The following is an 11378-nucleotide window of genomic DNA, read 5'->3' on the forward strand; positions in this document are numbered from 1 at the left end:
ATAGTATTTCTTAACGACTTTTCTGGTCAGGACCAGAACAGAGGTGCGTCTCTAATGCACAGTTTCCAACTTTCACGTGAGTAAATAAGCACCCTGACTTTCACAATAAGACAAGAATCCAGCTAATCCCATTTCAAAACAAACCAATCCCTAAGAACCCCAACACTCTGTGACTAGATCCCCACAGCCTGCAGTCTGGGACTGTGGTGGGCCCGCTGTGCACCCCTGACTCTCTCTCCTCCTCCCCTTGCCCCTTCTTGGCGGGAGCCGATCAAAAAGAAGAAGCAACAAGCTACAAGCCAAACAAGCCACAAGCCAAAAACTAGCCAACAAGCAACTCACAAGCCAATTAAGCCAAAACAAGCCCAATTTCTGTGTTTTTTTCGCGGGTTAGACATGTCTGCTGTAATGTCTCTCTTTGTTGTGTCCCCATACAGGTTCAATGAAAGGTTAGTTGAGGTCTGAGGAAGGTTTGGATCATTTTTATCCAAATCATTTCATCCATCCTTTGTGTAATATTTTGGGAGGCATTGTGTACGGAAGAGCTGGTTATTGTGGTTAAGATCAAAGTTATAGTATCAATTGAGTTTCTGGTACAATCTCTCATGGACTATATCCTGCTTTTGGTGTGAAAGGATTCAATGACCTAGCAGGCCTTTTGCATTTCTAACTGATTCTAATTTTTCTTTGGAAGATTCAGCAACATCAAGAAGAAGTGTGGCTTATGCTGATAGTCTGTATTTTTAAAAAATATTTTGTTTCAAAATTTACCTTCAATAGGTAATTCCCAGTTTGAGAGAGTTGTGGTTTAGTAGTTGGAGCAGGAATGAGGAATGCCCAAATTTTAATCTGTGACACTGTCATCCCAGTTTTAAGATCAGACACTGTAACATAAATGTTAAACTGGCCAACATATATGTTATTTTAATCGCCTTTATATAACTCAAGGACTCTCAGGGAAAGTACAGACCTGAACTTCAGTTACTAATATTTCACTCTGGGCTCCACAGTCATTCTAGTGGCCCAAGGATCAGCAATCCAAAAGTAATGGGTGTTTCAGGAAGGATTCTTTTAGCTTCTAGCAGGCAGAGATGAGAGGACATCATTAGTTTTCACTGCTTGCTAGAACCACCTATTCTCTCGCTGTAGCAGCTGTATCATCTCCGAGTAGGGGTGAGTGTGTTGATTGTTGGGCTATTGTTAGTCAATTAATAATCAGTGGTTGCATATCAGTCTTTTCTGATTATATTTGGGATGGAGCATGGCTCAGACATCAAACATTGCTGCAGTCTTTGATGTAGGATTTTCCAAATGGGTCATTGTCTTGGTTGGTTAATTTTTTTGGCCGATTAGCTATCCTGTATCTCCACATTATTTTTGCATAATTTTTGCATATTGTGTGGTTCATCATGAACCGATCAGAGTTAAAACCATTCAGACTGTAAGCTCCTCGGAGCAACGATTTGATCTGTGTTCCCCAAAAAGTACTTTGCAGTAGGGCTGGCTGGAAAAAAAATTCCAATGGAGAACTGAATTTTAAACTAAACTATTTTTTTTTGTGTGGAAACTGTTTTGCTTTCCATGATTTATTTTTATTGGCTTTTCTTCAATTTTTTTCAGTCTTCAGCAAACAAAAACTTAAAAAAAATTGTTTATTTGGTTTTTTTATTGTTAAAATTTTCCACTGAAAATGGACACAAACAAATTGATTTTGTTGAGGTTTTTTTTTTCCCCCCAACCAGCTCTGCGTGGCAGGCTTGCAAGTAGCATAAACAGATAAGTAATAACAACAACGTAGAACGGTTTGCTTTGGATGGATTCAGAGTTACTACTCTTCAGGAACATACTATTTTTGTCCTTTTTGCTCCTACAACAGATTTGTTGGGGTGCTCTGGGCTCCTGAAGATGCACTTTTTTCTTAATTTGGGATGTTTATTCAAGCTTAGTGTTTTCTTCTGGCTGTATGTACCGTTATCAGATTGGTAATGACTTGTAGAGACCGGAAATATGAGCTGAGTCGTCAGGCGATCTTGGTTGTGTTCCCGGTTCTACCACAGACTGACATCCTGTGACTTCGGCCAAGCTGCTGAACCTCTCTGCATTTCGACACCCATCCCATCAGGATTATCTGGGATAATAATAGACACCTAATTCATGGTGTGTGGTGAAGGGAATGTGATAGTTCTGTGGTGGGTTGAAAGCGGAAGCTGAACTCTGCGCAGGCTGTTAATTGAAGGGCTCCTCGAGATGCTTGTGGGAAAGGTGTGAGCAGCTAGAGAATCGCTCTTGTCGCCGAAGAGCTGCAGCAGCCTCGGTAGAAGGTTAGAGGTGGGGTTCCTGCAATGTACAACTGCAAGAAACCGCCAGAGCTATTGAGAGGAAGGCTTCAGAAAGCCCCATCGTGTGTTGTTTTCCTGCCAGATGAGGTTTCCTGTGCGGGAGTCAGGACCTAGGATATACCTTCCTCTCATAATGCGACATCCTGTCACGCTGGCGCCTTCTGTTTGAAATGTGCTTTTGTACTGGTACCGTCTCGTAAAGAATCTGGGCAACTGCATCTGAGCAAGCGCTGACACACATGCAGTCAGAGGCCTAAATGTATCCCTGCACCAGGGCAGAGCCTGGTTCAGGGTGGCAACGTGCCTCCCCTAGCCTGGAGCTGGTTCAACCTTTGGCACTGGTGAAAGTAGCTCTGAGTGGTACTCTGACTTGTGCTCCTGCTGCAGCAGGTCATTAGGGCTGAGATACAGACATAGTCCCTCTGGCCCCTAGAATGGCTCCTACATCAGGGCCCTTACAGGCAGGGAGGGAGGGGTTGAAAAGCTGTCAGAGGCCCCTTATGTCAGGGGGACTGCCCCAGCTGGGAGTGGGGATGCCAGTGCAGCTTCTCTCTGGCTCAGATCTTAAGAAAGTGAAGAATCCCCCCTAGTGGGTTCATGTTCCCCTTGACATAGAGATGCATGGGCTTCATGGCCTACATCACTGTAGATCAGAGGTGGGAAAGCTACGGCCCGCAGGCCACATCTGACCCACGGGACCCTCCTGCCCAGCCCCTGAGCTCCTGGCCTGGGAGGCTAGCCCCCGGCCCCTCCCCTGCTGTTCCCCCTCCCCTGCAGCCTCAGCTCATCCCACCACTGGCGCAATGCTCTGGGTGGTGGGGCTGTGAGCTCCTGGGGCAGCGCAGCTGCAGAGCCCGGCCTGATCTGGTGCTTTGTGCTGTGAGGCATGGCTGTAGTGCCACCAGCCACCGGTGCTCCAGGCAGCGCGGTAAAGGAGCAGGGAGCGGGGGGGTTGGATAGAGGACAGGGGAGTTCAGGGTGGTGGTCAGGGGGCGGGGATGTGGATAGGGGTCGTGGAGGTCAGAGGGCAGGGAACAGGGGTTGAATGGGGGCAGGGGCCCCGGGGGGGGGCAGTAAGGAAGGAGAGGAGGGGTTGAATGGGGTGGCGGGGGGCAGTCAGGGGTGGGGGTTCTGGGGGCTATCAGGGGACAGGCAACAGGGGGTTGGATGGGGTAGGAGTCTGCGGGGAGCATTGGGGCGAGAAGCAGAGGGGGCTGGATACGGGGTGGGGGCCAGGACATGCCTGGCTGTTTGGGGAGGCCCAGCCTCCCCTACCCGGCCCTCCATACAATTTCCGAAACCCAGTGTGGCCCTCAGGCCAAAAAGTTTGCCCACCCCTGCTGTAGGTGGAAGCGGTACTTGTAAAGCCAGGCTCTGGTGCTTCAGACACCTCCCCCCTCCATTGAACTCTCCATTAATCACCTCATGACACTCCAAGCTGTTAGCCGGGACAAGCTTGGTGGGAAGCGGAGGAGATAGAGTCTGACGCTGCTGGCTGGTTTTTATTTACAAGCTAGATAGTGTTTGAAACTCCTCCATTTCTTTTCTGTATTTGAAACTTTATCACAGGGAAAGCAAATCTCCTTTGACAGCTGAATATGGGGAGCTGGAGAAAGCTCGGGGAGCTGCTATCTGAATACTCATGATCCCTGCCCTATTGCTGGGGGTCATAGGCAGTTCAGGCCATAGGGCTGCTCTCCCACAGACTTCAGCCTCCAGCTGGGGTGGGGAGAGGGAAGACTGTGTTGCTTTAGAAAACCTGTTCAAATGTAGTGCCATTTGAAAAGTGCTAGCCCCCACCTGAGTAGCCTGCCATCCCAGGCTATTCAGATCCAATCTGCAACATGCTCCTTGCTGTATATACTCTCCCATGGGATTTTTGACTCTTGGGGACAATAGAACTGGCCTCCCTCAGGGGATGGTGTCAGAATGAATGTATTAATCTTGGGGAGGCACTCAGCCCAGATCCTCAAAGGTATGTAGGTGCCTAACGCCCACTGATTTCAGTTATTATAGGAATTGGAGGGATATAGAAGTACCTAGGCAGAAACATGAAACGTCCCCAAGATGATTAATAAACCCAGAGCTCTAATCTACAGTACAGAAAACAAATGGGGCTGCATTTGTACTGTGCGGGGAGAACAGAAACCAGCATGTGAAGAAGTGAATGCATCATAACAGAGAAAGAAATAGCAAGAGTATTGTTTTCACTGGAGGAGCTGGAAACAGTACAATTTCCTGGGTGCCATTAGACACTAACTTTGTCTCATTTTCTTACAGTGCTCAGTACAAAATTCAAGTATATCCAGAAGAGTAAACGGGGGGAGACGTAGGCCTGAGAATTTGCCCTCGTGGGACCACGGATGCAGAGCACATTTGCAATGGAGCTGAATAATTCACCATTTGGGAGCTATAAGGGAAAATATGATCCCCCCCCTTCTGCTCCTGTATTTCTAAACTCCCACGTGTCAATCATCTAGAACAACCCTTATGCTGGAAACTGGATGAATCAGTTTGGCTCAGGCTCTCACTTGGATAACTACAATTAAAAACTAGATACAGAGGGCAAACAAACATCTGTTGGGTGCCTTATTTTCAGAGGGCCCTCGACTTTGTCTTGACAGTTAACACTCTATGGTGAATTATAATCTCCACTAATTCACCCAAGTGGTATTTATCTCCTCAGACCTGGTAAAAATCCCATGTGCTTATTGTTGCCATGACTTTGTGCCTTCTCCAGCCAAAGAATAACCAGGCTTCCATACTATGCTTTGAACAAAAGGTTTGACTGGAAACTGACAGGCTAATGCCAGGTGTCCTGGATTTGTTAGGTTGCATGCCGTGATGAATGATTTCTGAACAACTTGGTATAGACCCCTGTAAGCAGCTAAATTACAAAAGAGCTGAAAAAGTTTCTTCACCTTGGACCTTCTGACATCTTTTGTTTTAACTCTGCTGGCAGGCTTGTTCCTATGACTTCATTAACAGCCAAATCCTGATACATCAAAACCAAAGTAAGAACTTCTTGTGACTTCAGGGTCATGCTGAATTTGCTTGTCTGGTACTGAGTGCTTAGGCCTGGTCTACGCGAAAAAGTTAGTTCAATGCAAGTCATCTTGGATCAGCCTATTTGCGCATGTGTCTACACTCAAATTTGTCACTGGCTGATGTAAATGCCCCAGTACAGCGACACAGTAAAAACACCTGCCCGAACTGCAGAGAGCCATGGTTGACCTACTGAGGTCAATGCAGAGCGAGTGTAGCCACTGCATGACATGTGTCAATTCCAACAACCTCCACCAGCTGTCCCAATGGACAGTGACCACCCTGGTTATATTTTTAAACTCCGCTGCCTATGAGTCACAGAGACTGGAAACCACACACACACACACACACACACAAACACACACACCAGGGCCGGCTCCAGGCACCAGCGCAGCAAGCAGGTGCTTGGGGCGGCCAACGGGAAGGAGCGGCACGTCCAGCTCTTTGGCGGCAATTCGGCAGCGAATCCCTCAGTCCCTCTCAGAAGGAAGGACCTGCCGCCGAAGAATGAAGCGGCGTGGTGAAGCTGCTGCTGATTGTGATCGCGACTCCCCCCCTCCGCCCCCCGCCGCCGCTTGGGGTGGCAAAAGTCCTGGAGCCGGCCCTGCTCCCCACTTAACTCCCCCTGTGTGCTTTCGAAATGCCTCTTCCTGATTGCCCAGCTTGGCGAGCACACACAGCTCACCTTTGTTACATGCAGTTGCCTTGCCTAACTGACCATGCCAGCTCCATGCACACAGACGTACTAGACACAGTCCTGCCTGGAGTAGACAGAAAGTATTGGATTTCCTGGGCACGGACCAGCTGTAGAAATGTGGACATCCCTGAGCAGATTGCATGGGGGGGTGCAGGGAAAGGGTTATGACAGGGATCAGCAGCAGTGCTGTGTAAACGCGAAGGAACTTTGCCAGGAATATCACAAGGCCAGGGAGGCCAATGATGGATCTGGTGCTGCGCCACAGACCTACCACTTCTACAAGGAACTGCATGCCATCCATGGTAGAGACCTCACCAGCAACCCACAGACCACTGTGGATTCCTCATGGGAGCCCAAGACCCCAGCTGTGAATGGCGAGGAGGAGGATGGGATGGGGGAGACATAGCAGGGGACTCCAGCCATGCTGTGAGCCAGGAGCTGTTTGAGGCTCCACCAAAGTCTACCAAGTCCTACCAGGCGAGCACAGATGAGCCTAATGAAGGGGGAAGAGAACTCAGGTAAGTGTACGCATACATTTTTTTCCCTTACAATGTTTACTTTTAAAGATGGCACCCGGCCAGGCCCCAAGTTAACAAGACAAAGGTATCGACTTTTCATTGTTTTACTTGTATAAGAAGAGACAGAGGTACAACAGAGGTAGAGTTGGCATCTGCTTTTCATTTTCTTGTTGGGTTAGGTGGAGAAAGGGGACACGCAGAGCACTGTGTTTATGTACATAGGGATGTCTCTTTTATCCTCCTGAGAGATACTCTGTAATCCTCTTCCATAAGTTTCTAGTGATGGCAGCCTTATTTCTTCCCCCATGGTAAGAGACTTTCCCACACCATGTGTGATAAATTTAGCTGGCACCATTGCAGTAAACAGACTAGCATCATATGGTCCATCAGCAGCTGTGTTCTCTGTGCCTTTGTGACCCTGGGGAGTTGGATATTAGCTAGAATCCCCACAGCCTGTGGAAAACTGCCAATCAATACCCTTGCACTGCTGGGTGCCAATGGCAGGCCGTGCTCAGGCATAGGAGATGAGTGTCAGTCATGACAGAGAAGCACAGAAGCAAGAGGGTTAGAGAAAAAACAGTTACCTTTTCCGTAACTGGTGTTCTTCGAGATGTGTTGCTCATGCTCATTCCACAACCCGCCCTCCTTCCCCACTGTTGGAGTTTCCGGCAAGAAGGAACTGAGAGTGGGGAGAGCCGGCGGTGCCCCTTATACCACGCCATGTGGGCACCACTCCAGAGGGTGCCAGAGCTGGTCCCCTACGGATCCTGCTGAGGGAAAAACTTCCGGTACCAGTGCATGTGGTGAGCACACACACCTAATATGGAATGGACATGAGCAACACATCTCGAAGAACACCAGTTATGGAAAAAAGTAAGTGTCTTTTTTATACCTTAAGGACACACAAAATCCTTCCTCTCCTCCAGCCCCCCACATCCCTGACAGGCTGTACTCACCACGTCTGGGATTGGAGAGCAGTGCTGTGCAGAGGCACTCCAAAGCTGAAGTGTCGATAAGCATAGCTTATTAAAAGTGTATATGGGAAGAGTTTTGAAATTTATCTTTCCCTTTCTCTTGTGACCGTAAATCCAGTGGCACATCTGTCTGTTTTTATCAGCAGCTTTCGGCAGGGTGGCCTTGAGGGATGCCCCCTCCTTGCCAGCAGAACACCTGACCCTGAAGAGGAGGAGAAAGAAGAGAATGAGGGAGGACATGATTTGTGAGATCCTGCAAGCCAGTGAGGCATCAGACCATGAACAAAGGGCTTGGAGAGCCAGCGTGACGAACAGCATGGAGAAGGAAAGAGAGAACAAGTAAAAGGCTCCAGGAGTTGCAGCAGGAAATGTAGCAGAATGTAGTAGGTCTTCTCAGTCAGCAAATTCAAGTGCTGCAGGCCCTGATTGACCTACGGGTCCAGAAATCCCAGACCTGTCCATCTTTTGCAGTCCTTGGAGAATTCCATGGTCGCTGCTCCTTGCAACTCCTAATATACCACATGGCATCACAGGGCACATCCTTACCCCTTCCACTCCATGCCAGGGACAGTAAGGAAAACCACAGCTTTACATACACTGACCTGTGAGAACCACGGCAGGTGTATGTGTAGCCACACTGGACTATGCTTGTTTCCTCAACAGGACACACATGTTTATAATTTTAAACTTTCACCCCGTTATGTTAAAAACTTGTGTAACAGGGCCTATGTGTTTTCTGGTTTTTGCACATTGATTTTCTGCAGCATTGTTTCTTTTTTCCCACTCAACTTGCGTTTTTTGGAGAATCAAATCACCTCTATTAGTTCTCAACAAACATTGCAGAATGCATAGTGGTACACAAAGCAGACAGTATTTGTAAATACACGCCAAGCATCATAGAATTCATAGCTACAGAAAAACACCCAGTTATATTCATAAATGTACAGTAAGCACTTCAAGCAACCCGTAAAGATCTAGGCCCACAGACCAGTACTGTGGCTGACAGTTCAAGTGCTGTTTCAAAGCTGCTCTCAACTGCATATTTCCATAGTGGGGTCTTGTTATGAACCATGAGTCTGGCTGTTCAGAGTCAGTCAGCAGCTGCTTCACGTCTGCCCTCCACCCTGGTGGCAGCTTTTCCCCCATGGCCTCATAGATATTATGCAGGACACAAGAGGCAGCTATAAACATTGGGATATTTTTCTCACTGAGCTCCAAACTAGTGAGTAGACACTGCCAGCATCCCTTCAATCTACCAAAAGCACATTCAACTGTCATTCTGCACCTGCTGAGCTGGTAATTGAATCTTTCCTTGGTGCTGTCCAGGTAGCCAGTGTATAGCTTCAAGAGCAAGGGTTAGGCTGGGTCCTCTAGCATCATTATTGGCATTTCAATATCACCAGTGGTAATTCACTGGTCAGGAAAGAATGTCCCTACTTGCAGATTTCTGAACAACCGTGTGTTCTTAAAGATACGAGTGTCATGCATCTTCTCTGACCAACCGACACTGATGTCGGTGAAGCCACCCCAGTGATTCACCTAGACGTGCATAACCATAGAAAAGTTTCCTTTTCTGTTGTACTCTGTGGCAAGATAGGCTGGTGCCAGAATAGAGAGTTGCATGCTGCCTATCGCCCCACCACTGTTCAGGAACGCTCACTGCTGCAAATCCACCCACTATGTCCTGCACATTGCCAAGAGTTACAGGCCTGCATAGCAGGAGATAATTAATGGTTCTATGCACTTGCATAACAATGGCCCCACTGTGTATTTTCCAACTCTAAAATGATTTCTCACTGACCAGCAGCAATCTGGTATTGCAAGCTTTCAGAGTGTGATCACCACTCACTTCTCCATTGCTGATGCAGCTCTCATTCTGCTGTCCATGCACTGAAGGGCTGGGGAGAACTCAGTGCACAGATCCAGTCATATGGCCTTGTGCAGCCAAAAGTTCTACCGCCACTGTGCATTGTCCCAAACCTGCATTATGATACGATTCTGCCAGTCAGTGCTTTTTGCTCGGGTCCAGAAGCAGCACTCCATCATCTGCAGCTGCTCTGTGAAAGTCACCAACAACCTTGAATTGTTTTTCACTATGTCCCTCAGCAAACTGTCCTCAAAGAAATTATCATGTTCCTGGTTATTGTGCTTCCTGGAGGTCTTCAAATACAGGCAGGAGCGCCACCAGCTTTTCTTCCGCCCTAGGCAGCGGAAAATCCCGCCCCGAAATGCCACCCCCCACAGAGGCAGCGGAAGGTCCCGCCGCCGAAATACCGCCACGGTCGCCGCCTCCCAAATTGTAGGGCCCTAGGCACCCGCCTAGGTCGCCTAATGGGTTGCACCGGCCCTGAATACAGGAGAAGTGTGTGTCATTCACAAGAACATTATAGAGCTTTGCAGACTCTGGGCTTCAGCCAGAGATGGCAGAGACTGAAAAGTGTCATGCAAGTTTGGGAGGGGGGCGTTTAAAAAGGTTTGAAAATTATGGGCTCTGGATGGCATGATGGGATGGAGAAAGTTATCTGCTGGGAACGTAACCCCTAGCTCCCAGAGATCCCCGGATGAGTCATTACTATCTCACAACACATTGCAAAAATGGCCAATATGGCATGGTGCCAGATGGCAGAGCATGGCACTTTGGAATATGCTCCCGTAGTGCACTGCACTTTGCATTAACACAAGCATGCCTGGTGAGTAGTCACAGTGCTGACACAAGTAGCCATGTGACCGAGCAATATACAAACGTTGGCGGCTGTATGCCGACGTAACTTTGTAGTGTGTAGATTTGGCCTTAGGAAAGCGTTGGCAAAAGCAATGGCACTTAGCAAGGCCTTTCCCTGCCCAAAACAAAGTAAAGACCTGTGCTAAATTAAATATTCCCATGTTTGTTCTTCTATGGAATGGCTTTTGCCTTCAGTGATCCACCTTGTTAATGAGACACCTGGCTGTTGAGTGAATGCAAACCATAGAAAGAAGAGCTCCCCATAGTGACTTTAGGTAATTCTTGTAGATGTAGATGTAACTGGCCAGATCCTCATATCATGCAAATCGATGCAGCTCTATTAACTGTAATGAAGCTATGCTAATTTATACCATCTGAGGATCTAGCTCATAATGGTAACGGTAGCCACAGTGGTCCCTGATCTGTTTGGTATGATTAGGCCTAGGAAATAAAGTTAATTATCTTACAAACACACCTTTGTGAGTGTGGGCTCTCTGTTTGTGTCTTGCACTGTCACAAGATTATTGAGATTATTACAATCCCAGGGATAGACCCCACAGGCGTTAAAACACTGGGGGACCATCACTCCCACAAGACCTTAACCACTGAGAGAAATGTTAGGGGACACAGAACAATTTGAGAGACTTCCCAACACCCCTGGCTGCTGCCATCAAAGCTTGATGAAGCCTTCCTTTTAGCTACACATTGAGGGCCAGGTCTTCAGGTGGTGTCAATCACCTCCAGTTTATACCAGCTAAGGTTACAGCCCAGACTGAGCATAGCAGGGACATGGAAAAACCCTAAAATGCTCTGGCAATAATATGTTCGCAAAGCTCCATACAGGCTCCTGCTCCTTTTCTGAGTTTCCTTTCCTAGTGATCACTAGTGTGTTTTTGTGTAACAAGGTGAAAGGCTGGGTGAAAGGAGACCTTTTTAATCACATTTGGGTGACAGCCTGTTAAAGTGGGCCCCTCGCTCACCCAGGTTCTATTCGGTTGTTTCCCTTGCGAGGATTCTAGAACAGAACACATTGCAGCATGAACAATGGAAGTGGATTTGGGAATATGGGGATTTGTAAAACAT

The 11378-nt window shown here is 47.8% G+C and overlaps 1 long non-coding RNA gene across 2 annotated transcripts in view; it reads left to right on the top strand.

Moving 5' to 3' along the window:
- The window catches only part of LOC128841442 (uncharacterized), an 80178-nt gene extending 69411 nt beyond the window's left edge, over positions 1–10767 (top strand). The window contains exons 2-3 of one of the 2 annotated variants that reach the window (XR_008445840.1): positions 4620–6599; positions 7717–10767. This is a non-coding gene — a long non-coding RNA (uncharacterized LOC128841442). The remainder of the gene's footprint in view (positions 1–4619; positions 6600–7716) is intronic. The other variant, XR_008445839.1, reaches the window with a different exon arrangement.
- Positions 10768–11378: the final 611 nt, after the last annotated feature.

Source organism: Malaclemys terrapin, chromosome 8 (genome assembly GCF_027887155.1).
Source record: "Malaclemys terrapin pileata isolate rMalTer1 chromosome 8, rMalTer1.hap1, whole genome shotgun sequence".
Lineage (NCBI taxonomy): Eukaryota > Metazoa > Chordata > Testudines > Emydidae > Malaclemys > Malaclemys terrapin.